Raw genomic sequence first — 20,081 nt, forward strand, 5'->3', positions numbered from 1 at the left:
AGTCCTAGTGGAAAGAGCCCATAACAGGGCCCTAGGGCACCTGGCATCTTCTCCCAACTCAGCCACTAACTTGCTTTGTGGTTTGGAGTCATCCATTCTCCTTCTCTGCTTGCTGTACCTCCTCCACTTTCCTGGAGCTGACAGCTCAGCCACTTACCTGGTGGACTGGAGTCCTCCTTTCTCCCTTCCCTTCCAGCGCAACGTGAGAACTGACTCTGCAGGTACGGTTCTCATTCTAGGCAGCACACATCGCACTGTGAATCCATGTCTGGGCTTTGAAGTCAGACAGAAGCTGCTGGACTCTGTGTCTGTGTTTTCTGCACTGGGACAGAAGCCTTAATTACCTGGCTAAACTAGGGAAGCAATGCCTTGCCTCTCTAGACCTTTCTCAGAAGACTGATCTTGACCATCCCTAGGTCCCTTACCAGGATTCTCAGCCTTTCTTGACAGGTAACAGGCTGGGTACTATGGCAGGTTCTCCCCCTCCCCGCCTCTCCCCCACCCAGCCTTTCCTTTCCAGCAAATTTAGATAGAATGTACCCAAGGGCCCCTGCATCCCTTCCTTAATTCTTGATTTCTTTTCTTTCTTAATAAGATCCCCCAGACACCAGGCATTTGGAGAATGCTGAGCATTTAGTGCAAATGGAGACCTTGGACCAGCCTTGAATCACTCTTGCTTAAAGCAGTTAGAGTGATAAGCAGGCTCCCCCCCACCCCCCGCCCCCCTTCAGGAGAGAATAGATTTGAGACCTGCATGACACGAGGTCTCTAGTGAGACGCCTGTACCACAGGCCTCTGAGAGATGAAGCTAGTAAAGGAGGATTCCTGTCTGCTGATGGGCTCTGAGAAGTGCTTAGTCATGTTTTCTCAAAGCTCAGAAATGCCCAGCACATTCCTCAGTGTCCAGCTTTCTTTATCACAGACTGATGCCCCTGGGGAAAGAGCAATGCTGATGAATTACAAACAGGCTCTGCGTGTCTTAAACCAGATTCTCCAGCCAGAGCTCCATTCAGCACTTCCACTCAGCACTCAGTGATGGACGGGGTATGTGGGCAGTTCTGTTTTTGGATGAATGTTGGCAGCATGACTCTGACATAATTACTACCCATACTTTCCTCAATCTAAGGTCTTGTTCTTATAAATGCAGGCACAGGAACTGGTCAAGGAAGGCCATGCTGGGTTTTCTGGTTCATGTCAGAATCCCCCAGCAAAATCTCCAGATAGGGAAGAAAATAATCTTTTTTATTTATTAAAAAGAAAAAAAATTTTTTTTGGCCTTGATGCATGTGGGATCTTAGTTCCCTGACCAGGGATTGAATCCATACCCCCTGCATTGGAAGCATATAGTCTTAACCACTGGACCACCAAGGAAATCCCAGGAAGTAATCTTAAATGGTATGAGTCCATCCAGAAAGCCTGCTGTTCCTCCACGTGCATCTACCTCCAGCCTACCTTTCTCAGGGGAGGTGAAGCCTCCTCCACCACATCCTTATAGTAGAATGGTCTGCCTGCTTGCTGCTCCCATAAGCTGCCCAAGTCTGGTATTTTCAGTCAGCTGGCAGGACTCTGGCCAGCAAAGCTAGTCCTTGCTGCAAAAGCAGCCTGCCTGTGTGACATTTAAAAGCCGGCCACAGCTGTGGCTTCATCCTTCAAGCACCACTGCTGGTTTTCCCAGGCAAACAGTGGACAAATCTGGGGCAACAGGGGGGCATGGAGAGTTGGGAAGAAACTAGGGTAAGGAGTAAGTGCTGTCAGTTCAAGGCTTCCCCACAAGAAAATCCCACTCAGGGACACCAGTCCTAATTGTTGTTGTCGTTGTTCAGTTGCTCCGTCTTGTCCGACTCTTTGTAACCCCACAGACTGCAGCATGCCGGGCTCCCCTGTCCTCCACTAGTTCCTGGAGTTTGCTCAGACTTATGTCTATTGAGTCAGCGATGCCATCCAACCATCTTGTTCTCTGCTGCGCCCTTCTCCTCCTGCCCTCAATCTCTCCCAGCATCAGGGTCTTTTCCAGTGAGTCAGCTCTTCACATCAGGTGGCCAAAGTACTGGAGCTTCAGCTTCAGCATCAGTCCTTCCAATGAATATTCAGGGTTGATTTCCTAACTTTAAAATTTCCTCTAACAGCGATCACAAATAATGGGCACTTTTAAATTCTACCAACAGGGGTCGCCCTTGGACACTGAGCCTGAAGCTGGCATGCTGCTGCTACTGATAGGTCACTTCAGTCGTGTCCGACTCTGTGCAACCCCATAGACAGCAGCCCACCAGGCTCCTGTGTCCCTGGGATTCTCCAGGCAAGAATACTGGAGTTGGTTACCATTTCCTTCTCCAGAAGCTGGCATGGAAAAGGGGGAATTGCCAGTCCTGGGCCCTGGGGCCAGATTTCCAGGACTCTTAACTGCTCAGTTCCTATTTCCTTGGATGCAGATGAGGTTGCCCAGCTGAGAAGAGACAAGTACTGTTTTTCTGGTGAGTGGAGGTCCACACTGGAATTTGAGATGGGAAGTTCTAGAACACTGGCCAACCACTTAGGAGCTGGATAGATTTCTACATCTTCCTCTTCGATGTCATCATTATCATGCAGAAAGAACATGCTTTCCTGTGTTTTTCTCTGTCTAAAAAATACATATAAACTTTATGTGTGTACATGATGTTTTCCTATCACTTAGTTCTTTTTCATAAATGCAAAAATCATATATATTCTTTGCAAAATAGCAAACAAAAAGACTTTGTAAATTCAGAAACTGAACAAAGGAGAAATCACCTAACTGCAAATATTATGTGTATAATTGAGACATTACAAAAATCTTAGAAAACACAAAAAAGCCCAAGGAAAAAATATCACTTCTATTCAAAGATCTTCTCTGTTAACTCATAGTATATAACCAAGTACTCTTCCATAGATTAGTTATATATACAGATGTACAAATATGTACATGTGTGTATTGTGTTGGCCATAAAGCTTGTTTGGGAACCCATTCTGGCCAACCCAATAAATATTCCATAAGTAGTTCAATGTTAAACTCAAAATTTTTCTCTTCCATCAGGTCACATATCCTGGGAGAGAAGGAGCAGAGTCTCCCAAGTTCACCCTTCTACCTACAGTGTGTATGTGCGTTTAATTGCTGTTCAAACATGACCTACTTTTTCACCCCCCATGGACTGTAGTCCACAAGGCTTCTCTGTCCATGGAATTTTCCCAGGCAAGAATACTGGAGTGGATTGCCATTTCCTACTCCAGGGGATCTTTCTGACCCAGGGATTGAACCCATATCTCTGTGTCTCCTGCACTGGCAGGCAGGTTCTTTACCAGTACTGCCACCTGGGAAGCCCTTTACTTACCTATAATGTCCAACAGAGGGTTGGTATATAAGAAGTGTTTACACTGTAAATGAATGAATACACAGATGGAACTTTTTTATTTGTATTGTTTTGTTGGCTGTGCCATGCAGCTTGCAGGATCTTAGTACCCCAACCAGCGACTGAACCCTACAGTCAAAGCCCCGAGTTCTAACCACTGGACCAGCAGGGTATTCCCCAGATGAACATTTTTAATTAAAATGGTATACACACAGTTGATAGAAAAAGAGACCCAAATAGTTCGTAAACATTTGCAAAGAGACTCAACTTTGCCCATAAACAAAGAAATGCAAAGTAGTGCTATGTTGAAATCCCTATTAGATTGGCAAAAATTCAAGTGTTTGATGATACCACTTTTGTTGGGGTTGGGGTGAGGTTGGGGAACAGAGCCTTGCCTCATACCTGGCTGATGAAAGCTCCATTTAGTACAACCTCTGAGGGCAGTTGGCCAAGATTTTTGAGAATGTACATAATATTTGACTCAGCAGTTCCACTTACAGGAATTTATCCTATAGCTAGAGTTGCACCATGTGTGAAATGACATGTACAGAGTTATACATTGCAGCCCTATTTGTAATCACAAAAAATTAGAAACAGCCTCATTGTCTAGTGGTAGGGCTACCTAACATGTTACATTCAAATAATAGAAAGTTGTGTAGTCACTGAGTTGTATCCAACTCTTTGCAGCCCCATGGACTGCAACCTACCAAGCTCCTCTGTCCATGGGATTTCCCAGGCAGGACTTCTGGAATGGGTATTGTGTTGGCCATAAAGCTTGTTTGACCCAGGGAACAAACCTGTGTCTCCTCCTCCATCACTGCCTGAATGCATATTAATTACTTCACTGTAACATCAGTTGGGCTTCCCAGGTGGCACTTGCAGTAAAGAATCCACCTGCCAATGTGGGAGACCCAGGTTCAATCCCTGGTCAGGAAGATCCCCTGGAGAAGGAAATGGCACCCCGCTCTAATATTCTTGCCCGGAGAATCCCATGGACAGAGGAGCCTGGTGGGCTACAGTCCATTGAGCCACACGGAGTAGGACACGACTGAGTGATGGAGCACAGAGCATAGGGACAGCAAACGTGACTGACTTGTCATGGATCTTGGGATGTTTGGGACCTTTCTCCAATGACCAATGAATTCATTTTTAATTCTCATAATGCCACTGGGAGCAGAGTGTGTTTAGTTGACAGCCCCATGTTTACATTTCAGGATCATTAGAGCACTACTCAAAGAGATCTCTTCATCTCTTTTCTGCAGGGCAGACGTGAAGCCACTCCTCATGACTCAAATGTTGCTGCCTGTCAGCTCTCCCCGATCCTGGGTTCTCCTGGAAGCTTGTAGAGAATTCTGTTGTGGAATCACAGCACCATGCGTGTTTGCTTCCCTCTCATCCTTTTCCTCCCCTTCTTCTTCCTTCCTTCCTCAGCTGTGAGCTCTGAGGACCAGCCATGCATCTTACTCTTCCCTCTGTCCCCAGACTAACACAGTGACAGACTAGATGTCTGAGTAGATGCTCAGCAGATGCAGTAATAAGCAAATAGCATTTCTCCAATGAGATTCAGAGAATACTCCCAAAGAGAAACTCCTGGCCTGGGAAACAAATATGTATAGATAAAATGGCACTTGAATACTCCATGAAATTCCTAGACAGCCAAGACAAAGGGTTTGATTTTGCTTTTACTGCTAATACCCTTAGCTACAACATGTATACCTCATCGTTTCAATGGCAACATAATAAACACATTTGGTGTGTTTTTGTATGATGCCATGAAATCTTTTGCCTTCTTTCCAAAAGTATGGAAAGTACTGCAAAGCCTCATTCTACTGAAAATGGGCACTGTTGTTCATGGTGTCCACAAACTGTTAATGTGGCTATATTGAGAATACAGGTTCTGCTTCTATTACTGTAAGTTTATTGCAGTGGTGACAATGAGATCTGTTAACATATCACAAGCCTCTTCAATATTAGAAAAGATGAAGGAATAAATAGCAATGTACTCGCTATATTTAACTTCTAGGGTCCTAAAGTAAATGGCTTGAGAAAACTGGATCCCCAAGATTACAAATTTGAATTTGGAGTTTGGAAGTGTGTCGGTATTCCATTGGAGATCAAAGAAGCTGAACCGAAAGAACTGTGACCTGGCCAACGTGACAGCTGTGGGCCGGGCATCACTTCTTTTTGAAAGGGCTCTCTTAGCTTGACGATCATGACTTTGGTGGAACTAAGGTGACTGACAGTGAAAAGAATTGGGACGTGAAATTCCTTAAAAAATCATTGACGATTTTGTTTATGTTACACACGTTTACACTTTCTGCAGGAAAAAGAAGAAAGAACAGTGGTGTGGGAATGGACTACATGTTAACTGCCACTAAATCAGTTGTTCTTGGGCAATTCTCTTTACCTAGATCACCTCTTATATAAAAATGCAATGTGTGTGTGTGCTCATTTGCTCAGTGGTGTCTGATTCTTAGCAACCCCAGGAACCCACCAGGCTCCTCTGTCTGTGGAATTCTCCAGGCAAGAATACTGGAGGGGGTTGCCATGTTCTTCTCCAGGGCCTCTTCCCAAACCAGGGATTGAACCCACACCTCTTGCACCTCTTCCATTGGCACGAGGGTGCTTTACCACTGAGCCACCTGGGAAGCCCAATAAAAATGCAGGTAGGCGGGCTAATCTGGATGTTACAGACTGACACCCTGCAGCCCCCAGGGCTCCGGGGGTGACTCATTTGGCCCTGCAGGGGTGTATTTGTCATAATAACAACTGCCTCTTCACACCCCCACTTCTCTACCCAGTACTGCCTCATACCTGGCCCACTGTATGCATTCACGATGCTCTCTGCCCCTGTAAGTGTCAGCAACTGTCATCTCTGGACTAAACACATGGGATGCTGGAGAAAGAGGTGTCGATGCTATATCTGAAGCAAAAAGCTGGATTTGTTGTTTGTGAGGGCAGGAGGACAGAGAATTAGATAGCTGGATGGCATCACTGACTCAATGGACATGAGTTTGAGCAAACTCTAGGAGATGATGAAGGACAGGGAAGTCTGGTCTGCTGCAGTCCATGGGGTCGCAAAGAGTCAGACACGACTCAGCAACTGAACGACAAAACACAGTAAACTATGGATTTCTTAGTGAGCGTCTGGGAAGCGTGAGGCTGGGGATTAGTGGACTCTTAACAGTGGGAGTATTCAGGCACTAAGCGACCTTTAGCAAAGGAAGCCAGGTCACTGGAACAAGGCTGTCCCTGATTGGCTGGCCCTCCGAAGCATGTGTACTGACCGGAGGAGGCTGTCAGTGATGAATTGGGACAGCTTTAAAACCTGTTCCCCTGCTACTTGTTCCAGGAGCCAAAGAACAAGGAGTCTTTTCCTGAACTCCTCTCAGTAGGACCCCTTTTGGATTTAAACATCAAATAATCCAGCTCAGAGATCTGCAAAATTTGTGTGTGCGTGCTTAGTCACTCAGTCGTGTCTGAGTCTTTGCAACCCCATGGACTGTAGCCTGCCAGGCTCGTCTGTCCATGGAATTCTGCAGGCAAGAATACTGGAATGGGTTGCCATTTCCTCCTCCAGGGGATCTTCCTGACCCATGGACAGAACCCGAGTTTCCTACACTGGCAGGCAGTTTCTTTACCACTGAGCCACCTGGGAAGCCTTTCAAACTTAAAATGAAGCAAATCAGATCCCCTGGAGGACTTGTTAAATAGGCTGTTGGGTCCCTCACCTGCAGAGTTTTTGATTCTGCAGGTATGGGATGGTGTCAAGAATCCACACTTCTGATGAGTTCGCAGGTGATGGTGACATTGCTGGTCCAGGGACCACACTTTGAGAACTACTGATCCAGCAGTGTAGGATTTGAAGGTAATCAAAGAAAATATTTAGAGGGTTTCCTTGGCGCTCAGTGGTAATGCAGGAGCCTCAGGTTCGACCCCTGATCAGGAAGATCCCCTGGAGAAGGAAATAGCAACCCACTCCAGTATTCTTGCCTGGAAAATCCCATGAACAGAGGAGCCTGGAGGGCTATATTCCATGGGGGTCTCAAAGAGTCAGACATGACAACAACAGAATATTTAGGGACTACCCTGGTGGTCGTGGTTAGGACTCTGTGCTTCCATTGCTGGGGGCCAGGGTTCAACCTCTGGTTAAGAAACTAAGATCCCACAAGCTGCATGGCATGGCCAAAAAAAATTTTTTAACTGAAAAAAAAATTATATATATAAAGGTTGCAAAGAGTTGGACATGACTTAGCAACTAAGCAACAACAGCAACAATATATATACTTAACACAATATGATACTAGGGAGCCTAAGAATTCTGTAAATGATTTTATAAAATGGTTTTTAATCACAGCCATATCTATGTACCTTTGAAAACTAATGGTAAATATATAGGAGAAAGATAATACTTACTCCTGCTAAAGTTAATGACTAGAAAATATGAATTCCAGGACATATTGTAGAAACTCTGTCTCATCCTTCCCCCCTCCTTTCTCTTCCCTCTCCTCCCCACTCTGAAGGTGTGGTCCATCCTGTCCTGGGGGATCCTAGACCTGATAACTTCCCAAGGAAACTCCAGGCCGCAGATGGTAGTTTAACACATGAACTTCTGGTTGAGGTATGAGTCACATTAGTGCTGCTAAGCTGCTACAGTCACTCTGACTCTTTGTGACCCTCTGGATCATAGCCTACCAAGCTCTGTTTCTTATAGAATGTTGTCCAAGGGATTCTTCAGGCAAGAATACTGGGGTGGGTTACCATGCCATATTAGTAAACTGATGTACATCAGAAATACAAGGGGCAAGGAAGCTTACAAGATGATGGGGAGAGGCTGGCTGACTTTAGAAACTCTTTCATGCACTCAAGGAGAATGGCCCCTCTTTGTTTCAGTGTAAGTGCCGGGTGATATCAGGTTGTTCTGTGTCTTTGAAGATAAGCCATGCTGCTGGCAGGATACACACTGTCCTCAGAAGGAGAGCCTGGCACTCTCCTGAGTTTACACTCTTACCTTCTGGTGGGGGTTGGTGGCGGGGAGGGGGTTGTTCAATGTAAGTGTATGAGAGAGAATTCAAAACACTTTGTGCTTCTGGAGAGGAAAATTTTTACGAAGAAAATTCTTATTAAGGAGCAAAAGCCCCCAGGGATTCTATTCTACACAAAAGCCAGTGCTCTGCGTGATATGGAGAGTGAATAGAGACTCGGCACACACTGAATAATGCTGCCATGTACCCACATCTTCCCGGGAGGATTTTACTAATGTGTTCACGCGCAAAATTCTTTCAGGAGAGACCACAGTGTTCTATTTCTACAGCTGATAAGAGCTGGTATTTTTATTGAGAGCTCAGTACGTTCTTTATACAGTCCTCACCTCAGTGTTATGATGTAAATCCTAAGTCACTGTCATTTTACAAGCAAGGAAACTGAGGCACAGAGAGGGCACACTGTGTCCCTGTGACACAGGGAGAAGGCGGTGGAGCCGAGACTCAGGCTCAGGCAGGGGGAGTCCACACATGCAAGCTGAACCCAGAGGTCATCAACATCTCAAAGGCCTAAAGACTCCATCCCTTTAATTACCTTCTCGGTTGTCTCTCGTTTCCTTTGGAACACATTGTGATCTGACTTTTTCATGTGCTCACCCACTACTGTCTGTCTCCCCTCCTAGCAGAGAAGCTGCAAGAGGACGAGGGCTTTGTCTGCTCACTGCTACATCCTTAGAGCCAAAAACATTTGTGAAAGGAAGGAAAGGAGGGAAGGAGGAAGGGAGGGAGGGAGAAGGGCAGGGAGGGACCGGAGGAGGGGCAGAACAGATTCTGTGTATGAGTCTGCTTGGAAATGAACCTTGACAAAGGAATGCCTGTTATATTCTGTTTTTTTTTTTTTTTTTTTTTTTTTTCCTATGGACTGCTAGTTGTGCACTGAGTGATCTTGTTGTTTTATTTTTATTAAAGATTTTTTTGATGTGGACCATTTCTAAAGTTTTTATTGAATTTGTTACAATATTGCTTCTGTTTTATGTTTCTGGCTTTTTAAACACGAGGCGTATGGGATCTTAGGTCCCCAACCAGGGATCGAACCAACACATTGGAGGTGAAGTCTCAACCACTGAACTGCCTGGGAAGTCCCGGTCTTGTTTTTAAAGAAAAAACCCCATCAGTTTCTTGCACTGAAAAGAACAGAGCTCACCTTTAAGGCGACAGCAGGCAGTCCAGAGGGAGCAGCACCACCCAGCTGCATCCACCTGCCCTTTGTGTGCATCTTCCTCTAGGTCACCCTGAGACCCTGGGGATGCTGGTGGGGCTGTGTATGTGTGTCGGAGCGGGGCGGGGGTGTCCCAGGCTTCCTTCCAGTATGTCAGGTGGGTCATCTCTGATGAGTGGGATGAGCAAAGCAGGAGAGAGAAGACAAGAGCCTCTCATCTTTCTACTTTAAATACTCCTGTATTGCTCGAATCCCACCCCTGCCCATGGGCATGTGTTATTTCTAGACTGACACACAAGCAATAAACAATATCAAAAGAAGAATTTGTAAGGCAGGAATTGGCAAACTACAGCCCATGAGCCAAATCTGGCCCACCACCTGCTTTGTAAATCAGGTTTTCTTGGAACACAGGCCCACCCCTTCATTTACATACTGGCTATGGTTGCTGCTGCTGCTAAGTCACTTCAGCCGTGTCCAACTCTGTGCAACCCCATAGACGACAGCCCACCAGGCTCCCCCGTCCCTGGGATTCTCCAGGCAAGAACACTGGAGTGGGTTGCCATTTCCTTCTCCAGTGCGTGAAAGTGAAGTCACTCAGTCGTGTCTGACTCTTTGCGACCCCATGGACTACAGCCCACCAGGCTCCTCCATCCATGGGATTTTCTAGACAAGAGTACTGGAGTGGGGTGCCATTGCTTTAGTGCAACTATGGTAGAGTTCAAGGGTGGAGACGCTATGGCTCTTGTAACCAAAAAGATTTACTTTTCAACATTCTATAGGAAACATTTTCTGACACTTGATCTCAAATAGTTTCTTTTAAATTCCTTATAGTCTCCCCACCCCCACCCCCACTCCCCACCCCATAGAAACGAGACACAGAGAAATAAGTTAACAGAACTGGATTCTTTCTGTCTACTAGGAAGGTAGTGTGTGCTAGTTGCTCAGTCGTGTCTTACTTTTGTGACTCTCAGTCGAAAAAAAACCTTTCTTAGCATTTCTAGGAATACAAACATCTGTCTGTATATCTGAAAAGACTTAAATGAGCTGAGCGTCAGGCACAGTAAGCTGATTGACTACTGTACTTGACTTTTCCTTCAAGCACCCGATAATACTTAGCCTATAATACATTTATCTGATTATTGCCTGTTTTCCCACTGCTACCAGAATGTAAGTTTTACTACTTTAGGGATATAGGAAGCATAATTTATTTATAAGGAGCTTGATATTTAAGCCACCTAAATATTTGGGGTTATTGGCATTGATGACATTTATTGATTTCTTCTTGTGGTTTTGAAAAAAAAAGTTTAATGTATTTTGAGTCTACTTATTAAAATAATAATGAAGCAAAAGCTCATTACAGTTTCTTCACGTAAAAGTAATATAGTAAAAAGTAAAAGTAAATAAAATAAAAAATAAAAGTAAAAGTAAAAAGAGTATCTGTTTGGCAAAATATGTCATGAAGACAATAAAAAGCACGCCTGCATGCTCAGTCATGTCCAACTCTTTGTGACCCCATGGACTGTAGCCCACCAGGCTCTTCTGTCCATGAGGCTCTCTAGGCAGAAATACTGGAGTGGGTTGCCATTTCTTCCTGCAGAGGATCTTTCCCACCCAGGAGTTGAACCCATGTCTCTTGTGTATCCACACTGAGCAGGCGGATTCTTTACTAACTGCGCCACCTAGAAAGCCCAGACAATAAAAAGGTAAGGAACGAACTGGGAGGATATATTTGCATAATGTGAAAGTAAAGGATTAGTACAGGAATATATAACCACCTAGAAAAGAGAGAACTCTGTCAGAAAAGTGGACCAGAGTCATGCCCAGACATTTTACATGAAAGAACTTGCAAAAGGCCCATGTGTTTCTAAAAGGTTGCTTATTGTCATGCATAATCAGGGAAGTACTATTTCACATCCACTGTTTAAAGCAAAAATTCACAAAGTCAGAGGATGTCAAATGTGAATGACTTGGAACGTCCTTGGCAGTCCAGTGATTAAGACTTGGTCCTTCCAGTGCAGAGAGTGTGGGTTTGACCCCTGGTGGAGGAACTAAGATCCCACATGCCCAGTGGCATGACCAAAAAAACTGTGTGAATGACTGGCACTTCTATCCAGTTGATGGGAGGGAAATCGGTGCTCTTCCTCTGGAAATGACTTGACATTACTTAGTGAAGCTGAACAGACAGATCCCGTACAACTCTGTACTACTCAAAAAGGAGCCCTGTGATCGGCATCGCCTGGAAGCCTCCTGGAAATGCAGAATCCAGGTCCTCATCATGGACCTATGGAGTCAAGATCTGCCTTGAGATGCCCACTGGAGGCCCCTGGGGAGCTTTCAAAAGCCCAGAGGCCTAGGTGGCACCCAGACTGGCTGTAATCTCAGGGTGGGACCTGGGCAGTAGCATTTTAAAAAGCGTCTCATCTCAACATATAACTAGGGTTAAGAAGCAGCAACCAGATGTCTCTCGGGAGAAACACAAAAGGATCTTTAATAGCTAGAATCTGGAAGATGACCAAAATGTCTACCAAGAGCAGATCTTACACATGCACACGCACGTGCACACACACACACACACACATTCTTACTGTAAAGAAAAGCAGGTGAGTGACTAATAGGAAATTCAGGATGGTGGTTACTCTGTGGGGAAAAGGCACATGATTGGAGGAGAATGAGGGAGAAAGTGAATTTTTAAGACCCTGGTAATATTTTTTCTTTTTTTTCTCCAGCCATGCCATGCAGCATGTGGAATCTTAATTCCCTGACCAGGGATTGAATCCACATCCCCTGCATTGAAAGCATGGAGTCTTAACCACTGAACCACTAGGGAAGTCTCCCTGCTAATATTCTATTTCTTTCTATTTTTATGTTCAGTAGTGGAGAATACTGGTGTTCCTTTCTTCCTCTTAAACTATAAAAATAGAGTTTATGCACTCCTTCGGATAAAATTTTAAAGTCTAAAAGATGTTTTAAGAGGGCATCTTTTACTATCCTTTCTTCTGAGTTGCCTTCTTCAAAGCACCTCACCCTTCCCCAGACCTCCTCTGCTGCTCTGCTCTGAGCTGGTTCTGTCCACCTTTGCTGAGATGTCAGGGCTGAGCAAATGGACCCACTGCTCTGCCCACCTGGATCTTTTTCAACCCAGAGATCCTGGCTCACTCCAGGTCCCATCTTAGAAAGTTCTGGATGGGCTCAGGACTTACACATGCCTCAAAGGCCCATCTAAGGAGCATCTGGGAGTCCCGGGAAGGGAACTCTAAAGGGCATTAAAACAGGAGGCAGTATCTGTGTGTGTCTGGAAGGCCCGGGCCCTCCCAACCTTCACACAGACAGAGCCAGACAGGGCCAGGTGTCAACAAGCCGGGACCGGCCAAATGGTAAGTCATTTAGCAGCAGAATAATGATTAAGCTATGACAGGGCAGACTGTCTTAAACTAGAGTTTTCAAAATGCTTTCTGGTTTGTTCTAAACCCAGCCTCAGCCATCTAGTTAATGAGTGGGTCCAAGACACCATTACCTCTTACAAAGCATTTCTACCTACAGAATCTCATCTGATCCCCTCATAACTGTGGTGGGGATTACTACCATTTTAGAGATGAAGAACAGGCTCAGGGCAGTTAAGAGAATTGCCCAAGGACTTCCTGGTGGCATGAGCTTACCTTGTGGCTCAGCTGGTAAAGAATCCACCTGTAATGCGGGAGACCTGGGTTCAATTCCTGGGTTGGGAAGATCTCCTGGAGAAGGGAAAGGTTACCCACTTCAGTATTTTGGCCTAGAGAACTCCATGAACTACAGTCCATGGGGTCGCAAAGAGTCCGACACTACTGAGCGACTTTTACTTTACTGGCAGCACAGTAAGAACCAACCTGCCAATACAGGGGACATGAGTTTAGTCCCTGGTCTGGGAAGATCCCACATATGTCAGAGCAACTAAACTCCTGCGCCACAACTACCGAGACCATGTACTGCAGTTAGTCTGTGCTCCACAATGAGAGAAGCCATGAGAAGACCACGCACCACAGCTAGAGAGTAGCCCCTGTTCTCTGCTACTAGAGAAACTCAGCAGTCAAAATAAATAGAATAAGCAAATTTTAAAATGTTTAAAATAAAATCCTTAAGAAAAAAGAGAGAGAGAATTGCTCAAGATCACACGGTTACCATGGCACAAAAACTCACAGCCAGGCCTGCTGTCTCCAAGATTCTTCCAATGGTCTCAGCCCCTTCTGGGTGTGTAAATGCTCCTGCACTCGACTCTCACACACCCAGAGATGCCCTCCTTGTGCAGAAGGCCCTGGCCAGCCCATGCCCTTCCTTGCCTGTACTTGCCTGCAGAATACATTCAAGCTCCTTAGTAACCTCTCCAAAACCTTCAGTCACAGTTCCTGAGATTCAAAAATATTGGCTTTAAAAGAACTTGTAGACATGACTCTCTAGTTCAGTGATGTCAGTCCTTCAAGAATCACTGATACCTTTGAGAATCTGCTGAAACTGTGGAACTTTCCCCAGAAAAATGCCCACAGACATCTCCAAGGGGCCATGAACCCCAAGACTCTTGTTGAGAATTGCAAATCAATGCTCTGTGATGACCTAGAGGGGTGGGATGGGGGTGGGTGGGAAGCAGGTTCAAGAGGGAAGGGATATATGTATACACATAGCTGATTCACACTGACGTACAGCAGAAACACGATGTTGCAAAGCAATTATACTCCAATTAAAAAAAAAAAGATTGCAAATCAAGAATTACAATTTTGGTGTTTTCTCCAAAAAGTTAAAATAGAAGTATCATACAATGAGAAACTCCACCTTTGGATATACCCAAAAGAATTGAAAGCAGGGTCTCCGATATACATATATGAGTATGATATATATGAAAATGGAGAAGGCAATGGCAGCCCACTCCAGTACTCTTGCCTGGAAAATCCCATGGACAGAGGAGCCTGGTAGGCTGCAGTCCATGGGGTCGCTAACAGTCGGACACGACTGAGTGACTTCACTTTCACTTTTCACTTTCATGCATTGGAGAAGGAAATGGCAACCCACTCCAGTGTTCTTGCCTGGAGAATCCCAGGGATGGGGGAGCCTGGTGGGCTGCCGTCTATGGGGTCACACAGAGTCGAACACGACTGAAGTGACTTAGCAGCAGCAGCATATATGAAAATGGGTATATATTCATAGCAGCACTATTCATAATAGTCAAAAGGTGGAAACAACCCAAATACCCATCAATGGATGAATGGATAAACAAAATGTGGTATACACATACAATAGAAAATATTCAGGCTTAAAAGGAAGGGAATGGAATGTTACGATATGAATCAACCTTGACAACATTCTATTAAGTGAAATAAGCCAGTCACAAAAGGACAAATACTATGCGACTCCACTTCGAGGAGGTACTTAGAGTAGCCAGATTCATAGAGACAGAAAGCAGAAGGGGATTTGCAGGGGCTGGGGGAGGGGAAATGAGGAGTTAGTATTCCATGGAGACAGAGTTTCAGTTTAGAAAGGTGAAAAGACTTCTGGGGTCGATGGTACTGAGGCTGCACAACAATAGGAATCCACTTAACGCTACTGAGCTTGTGCAGCCCAAACTGGCTACAGCCGTGAACTTTATGTTATATATATTTTCCTCTGGATGGGAGGGAATAGGGTGAGGTCTCCCTAGGTGGCACAGTGGTAAAGAATCCACCTGCCAGTACAGATGTAAGAGACTCCAGTTCGATTCCTGGGTTGGGAAGACTGCCTGGAGGAGGGCATGGCAACCCACCCCAGTATTCTTGTCTGGGAAGTCTCAGGACAGAGGAGCCTGAAGGGCTACAGTCCATGGGGTTGCAAAGAGTCGAACATAACTGAGCAACTTTCACATATACACATACACTTACTTTAGAACATTTGAACCAATTTTGTGCATGAAATTAGCAGTAAAAAAAAATTTTTTTTTTTTAGTTCTACCAGTTTACTGCTACCAACCCATCTCCCTCTACCCTCTTTAGTGTGCGTGGCACAGTCACATAACCCCATGGACTGCAGCCCACCAGTCTCCTCTGTCCATGGACTTTTGCAGACAAGAATACGGGAGTGGGCTGCCATATCCTTTTCCAAGCAGTAAAAATTTAAAGTGTCTTATTTATCCAAACCTTTGCCACGCATGGGTATTATAATTCAAATATTTATAGCACCTTATAATTTTCAGTTCAGTTCAGTTCAGTCACTCAGCTGTGTCTGACTCTTTGCAACCCTATGAACCACAGCATGCCAGGCCTCCCTGTCCATCACCAACTCCCGGAGTCCACCCAAATCCATGTCCATTGTGTCGGTGATGCCATCCAACCATCTCATCCTCTGTCATCCCCTTCTCCTCTGGCCGTCAATCTTTCCCAGCATCAGGGTCTTTTCAAATGAGTCAGCTCTTCGCATCAGGTGGCCAAAGTATTGGAGTTTCTTCAACATCAGTCCTTCTGTTAGGGGAAGCACACTGATTGAAACCACCCACCCTGGCCAGGCACCATAGTAACCATTTGCATGAGTTGTTTTATGACAGGAGATCTTGATAAGGAATACGGAACTAATAAGCCACTACCAACCAGAAGAGTTTGGGAAAGGTCTAAAGGAGACACTGCGTGTCCGTCCACTTCCCGGAATCCCTCTCGCTAGCATCCATCTTGGCTGAGCAATGCATGCGCCACCAGGAAAGACTCAGAATTAGAATGATTGGCCAAAGACCACCTGGAAACTAATCCCATCACCATAAAACCCGAGACTGAGAGCCACGTGGCAGAGCAGTTCTCCTGGGTCTCCTTACCCTGCTGCTCTCCACCCGAGTGCCCTTTCCCAATAAAATCTCTTGCTTTGTCAGCACATGTGTCTCCTTGGACAATTCATTTCCGAGTGTTAGACAAGAGCCCAGTTTTGGGCCCTGGAAGGGGTCCCCTTTCCTGCAACAAATGGTGACTCTGGTGGGACTCTTCTTTGCTGAGACTGACATCCTGACCACTCGGGGTACTCAGGGGCCAGCTTGCCTGCCCATGGACCAGACCGAGAGGCCGCAACTGGGACCCTTTTGTCCCTGGTCTCCTCCACGCAGACAACTGGCCAGAGTGCCCCGACTGGTAAGGAACAAGAGACTTTATTGACCTCTCTCCCCTTCCCTCTCCCTTTCCTCTCCTTAACCCTTCCTATCCTTCCCCGTTTTTCTAGTCCCCCAGTCCTGGACGCAGGAATCTTCTCAAAGGGCCCTCAGCCTGAGCTGAGGATTGGAGACTGATCACCTCCTCTTGGCAGAGAACTCGAATTCTGGTTCTGGTCTGGTCTAATTTCTGGTAGGGCCAAGTTCCAATCCTCCCTTCTCTGGAGACCCAGGGAAAAGTCCCATAACGCCTGGGTATCTGTAGGTGGCAGGAGACGTCTGTAAGGCCACCCCTTTCACCCCACCTCTCCCGCCTCCTCCCCCTTCTTCTTTCAACCTGGCTTCCTTTCCCCCCTTGAAATATTTGATGTTAGTACTTGGATCTGAAGTTCTGTGTCTCTATAGGAGGTTTTCTGAGAGACAGTATTCTTGTATTTAAGGGAGTGTCTGATGAGGACTGCCAGATTTATATGTGTGTGTTTTAACTCTGCGTCCCATATTGTGATTTTTGATGGCCATTTTGCTTTGTCTGGCCACCATTTGGTTTAGACCTGCCGCTATTTTGTTAGAACTTGATTTTCTTTCCCTATGCCTTCAGGAAGCAACAGTTAGAACTGGACATGAAACAACAGATTGGTTCCAAATAGGAAAAGGAGTGTGTCAAGGCTGTATACTGTCACCCTGCTTATTTAACTTATATGCAGAGTACATCATGAGAAACGCTGGACTGGAAGAAACACAAGCTGGAATCAAGATTGCCGGGAGAAATATCAATAACCTCAGATATGCAGATGACACCACCCTTATGGCAGAAAGTGAAGAGAAACTAAAAAGCCTCTTGATGAAAGTGAAAGAGGAGAGTGACAAAGTTGGCTTAAAGCTCAACATTCAGAAAACAAAGATCATGGCATCTGGTCCTATCACTTCATGGAAAATAGATGGAGAAACAGTGTCAGACTTTATTTTTTTCTGCTCCAAAATCACTGCAGATGGTGACTGCAGCCATGAAATTAAAAGATGCTTACTCCTTGGAAGAAAAGTTATGACCAACCTAGATAGCATATTCAAAAGCAGAGATATTACTTTGCCAACAAACGTCCATCTAGTCAAGGCTATGGTTTTTCCTGTGGTCATGTATGGATGTGAGAGTTGGACTGTGAAGAAGGCTGAGCACTGAAGAATTGATGGTTTTGAACTGTGGTGTTGGAGAAGACTCTTGAGAGTCCCTTGGACTGCAAGGAGATCCAACCAGTCCATTCTGAAGGAGATCAGCCCTGGGATTTCTTTGGAAGGAATGATGCTAAAGCTGAAACTCCAGTACTTTGGCTACCTCATGCGAAGAGTTAACTCATTGGAAAAGACTCTGATGCTGGGAGGGGACGACAGAGGATGAGATGGCTGGATGGCATCACTGACTCGATGGACGTGAATCTGAGTGAACTCTGGGAGTTGGTGATGGACAGGGGAGCCTGGCATGCTGCAATTCATGGGGTCGCAAAGAGTCGGACCCGACTGAGCGACTGAACTGAACTGATGCCTTGAGACCAGGGCTCTCAGTAACACATATCTAGACCATCCCTAACTCCTGACACTGAGGAAAAAGGAGAAAAAGACTTTAAAATTTTTATTTATTTCAACCTTTTTTTATAAACTAGTAAATTTTATATTGTAGTATCTAATTCATGACTAAACTTAGAAAATTAAGCTAGGTCTTGCACTGTGTCTGACTAAATATGTCATGGTATGTCTTTGAAGTTAATTGGTAATATTTTTGAAGTTAATTTGTAAATGAGCTCTATTTAATTGGCTTAAAAAAAGGTAAGTGCTTACAAATCACATAATTCTAAATGAAACAATAAATTCCAGGTTCATGTGAATGGGGAAATATTCAGTATTAAAAACCTGATATTAATGTTTGTTTGTTGACCTATCTAATAGAGACATGTCTTAGAGTAATTAACATTAAGTAGAATATTTTCATTGTACCTGTTTAATTAATATAAGTTAAATATTATATCTGTTACAAGTTTGTCAATAAGGAAATTACCTCGAGTGAAGAAACTTCTAAAAAACGTAAATGAGATATGAGCTTTCATATAAACTCTATTAAGAATAATTATTCTTTAGAAATATCCGTCTAAAATCGTCTCTCCAGATTGGCGTCACTTAAATTTCTAAGGGTTGTGCTAAGTGTGCTAAGTGTTGGAAGTCTATTGAATGGTTAGGTCATTTCCAAATAAAATAAGACTTTGAAACATTTACAACTAGTTAGATAAATTGATTTTGTTAGGAATGACACAGCCATAAGAAAACTAGTTAGAGCGAATTAGGTCCAAGATGGCGGAGCTGACTTTCATTAGCTCTTGAGCCTTGGTATTTACACCCACTGTGACATATCAGCAAGCTAAATGATACACCCATCGACATTGACGAAATCTGACCAAATGTTCTAAACCCTTTTAATTGATCTTTTTGATAAAACTTCCTAAATCGAATTCTTTTGAAGTTCCTTTGACCTCTAGCTAACTTTGGGGTGCTTCAGAGGGCCCCTGAAACATCCCAAAGAGAGATATTAAACTGTGTTTATTTGGTTGGTTAAATTACATGAAAAAGATTATCAAATGAATAATAAATCTGCTCATGTTATAATGTATGGTAAAATTACTATTACAGATATCCTAGAAATTATATGGAGTTCTTAACATTCTGAAATGCCCTGGTATTCTAATGGAAAACCTGATGACTGCACAAAAGTTAGCAGGAGGACTGAACGAACCAGCAAATATGCTTATAACTTTTATGGTCTCTATCTAAAAAATTACAGGTTTGAATCTTATGTTTTCAGGGAGTAGGGAAAACCTTCCTCTCAAAACTAATTATGACAATACTTTGGTAAAATTAAATGTTATAAACAAAACAATTATATTTTCTCTCTATCTGACTCCTCCAAAAATAGGAAATTCATAGGTTTCCAGTAAGTTTATCAAATGGAGTTAGGAAGGTTATCTCACGGGTACAAAAATCTCAAGCAATTTTTGAGACCTTAAAAAGGGAAGAATTCACCTAGATTTGTTAGGCAAAATCTGTGATAAGCCTTTGGTGTGAGTTTCTTAGCCCTGTTTTATTTTAAAAGGTCAGTCTGAGACTCTATAAATGTTTCAGCAAAATAAAAATTCTATAATCAATTATGGTTATATAAATAATCAGACCAAAATTAGTGAGAACAGAACTATTTTGCAAACAAACTAGCCTTAATTTGGTTATATTTGATAAAAATGAGGGTAACTTTAGGGAGAAAAAGATATTTCAAAAAATGTTAAATCCCAGTTTGTTAATAGAGGTCTGCATCTAGTAAGACTCATCTCTTAGATAGTTCTTTGCTGTTATGTGATATT

At 44.2% G+C, this 20,081-nt stretch overlaps 1 long non-coding RNA gene and 1 other non-coding gene across 2 annotated transcripts; both read left to right on the forward strand.

The window, feature by feature from the left end:
- The first annotated feature begins 5,179 nt into the window (after nucleotides 1–5,179).
- LOC120875753 lies at nucleotides 5,180–5,315 on the forward strand. The gene has a single exon (XR_005724056.1). It is a non-coding gene; the product is annotated as a small nucleolar RNA SNORA1 (small nucleolar RNA).
- Nucleotides 5,316–7,691: 2,376 nt separating this feature from the next.
- LOC120875552 lies at nucleotides 7,692–19,042 on the forward strand. Its single transcript, XR_005723987.1, has 3 exons — nucleotides 7,692–7,705; nucleotides 11,314–11,318; nucleotides 18,959–19,042. It is a non-coding gene; the product is annotated as an uncharacterized LOC120875552 (long non-coding RNA).
- Nucleotides 19,043–20,081: the final 1,039 nt, after the last annotated feature.

This window comes from Oryx dammah, unplaced genomic scaffold (genome assembly GCF_014754425.2).
Source record: "Oryx dammah isolate SB20612 unplaced genomic scaffold, SCBI_Odam_1.1 HiC_scaffold_16, whole genome shotgun sequence".
In the NCBI taxonomy this organism is placed as follows: domain Eukaryota; kingdom Metazoa; phylum Chordata; class Mammalia; order Artiodactyla; family Bovidae; genus Oryx; species Oryx dammah.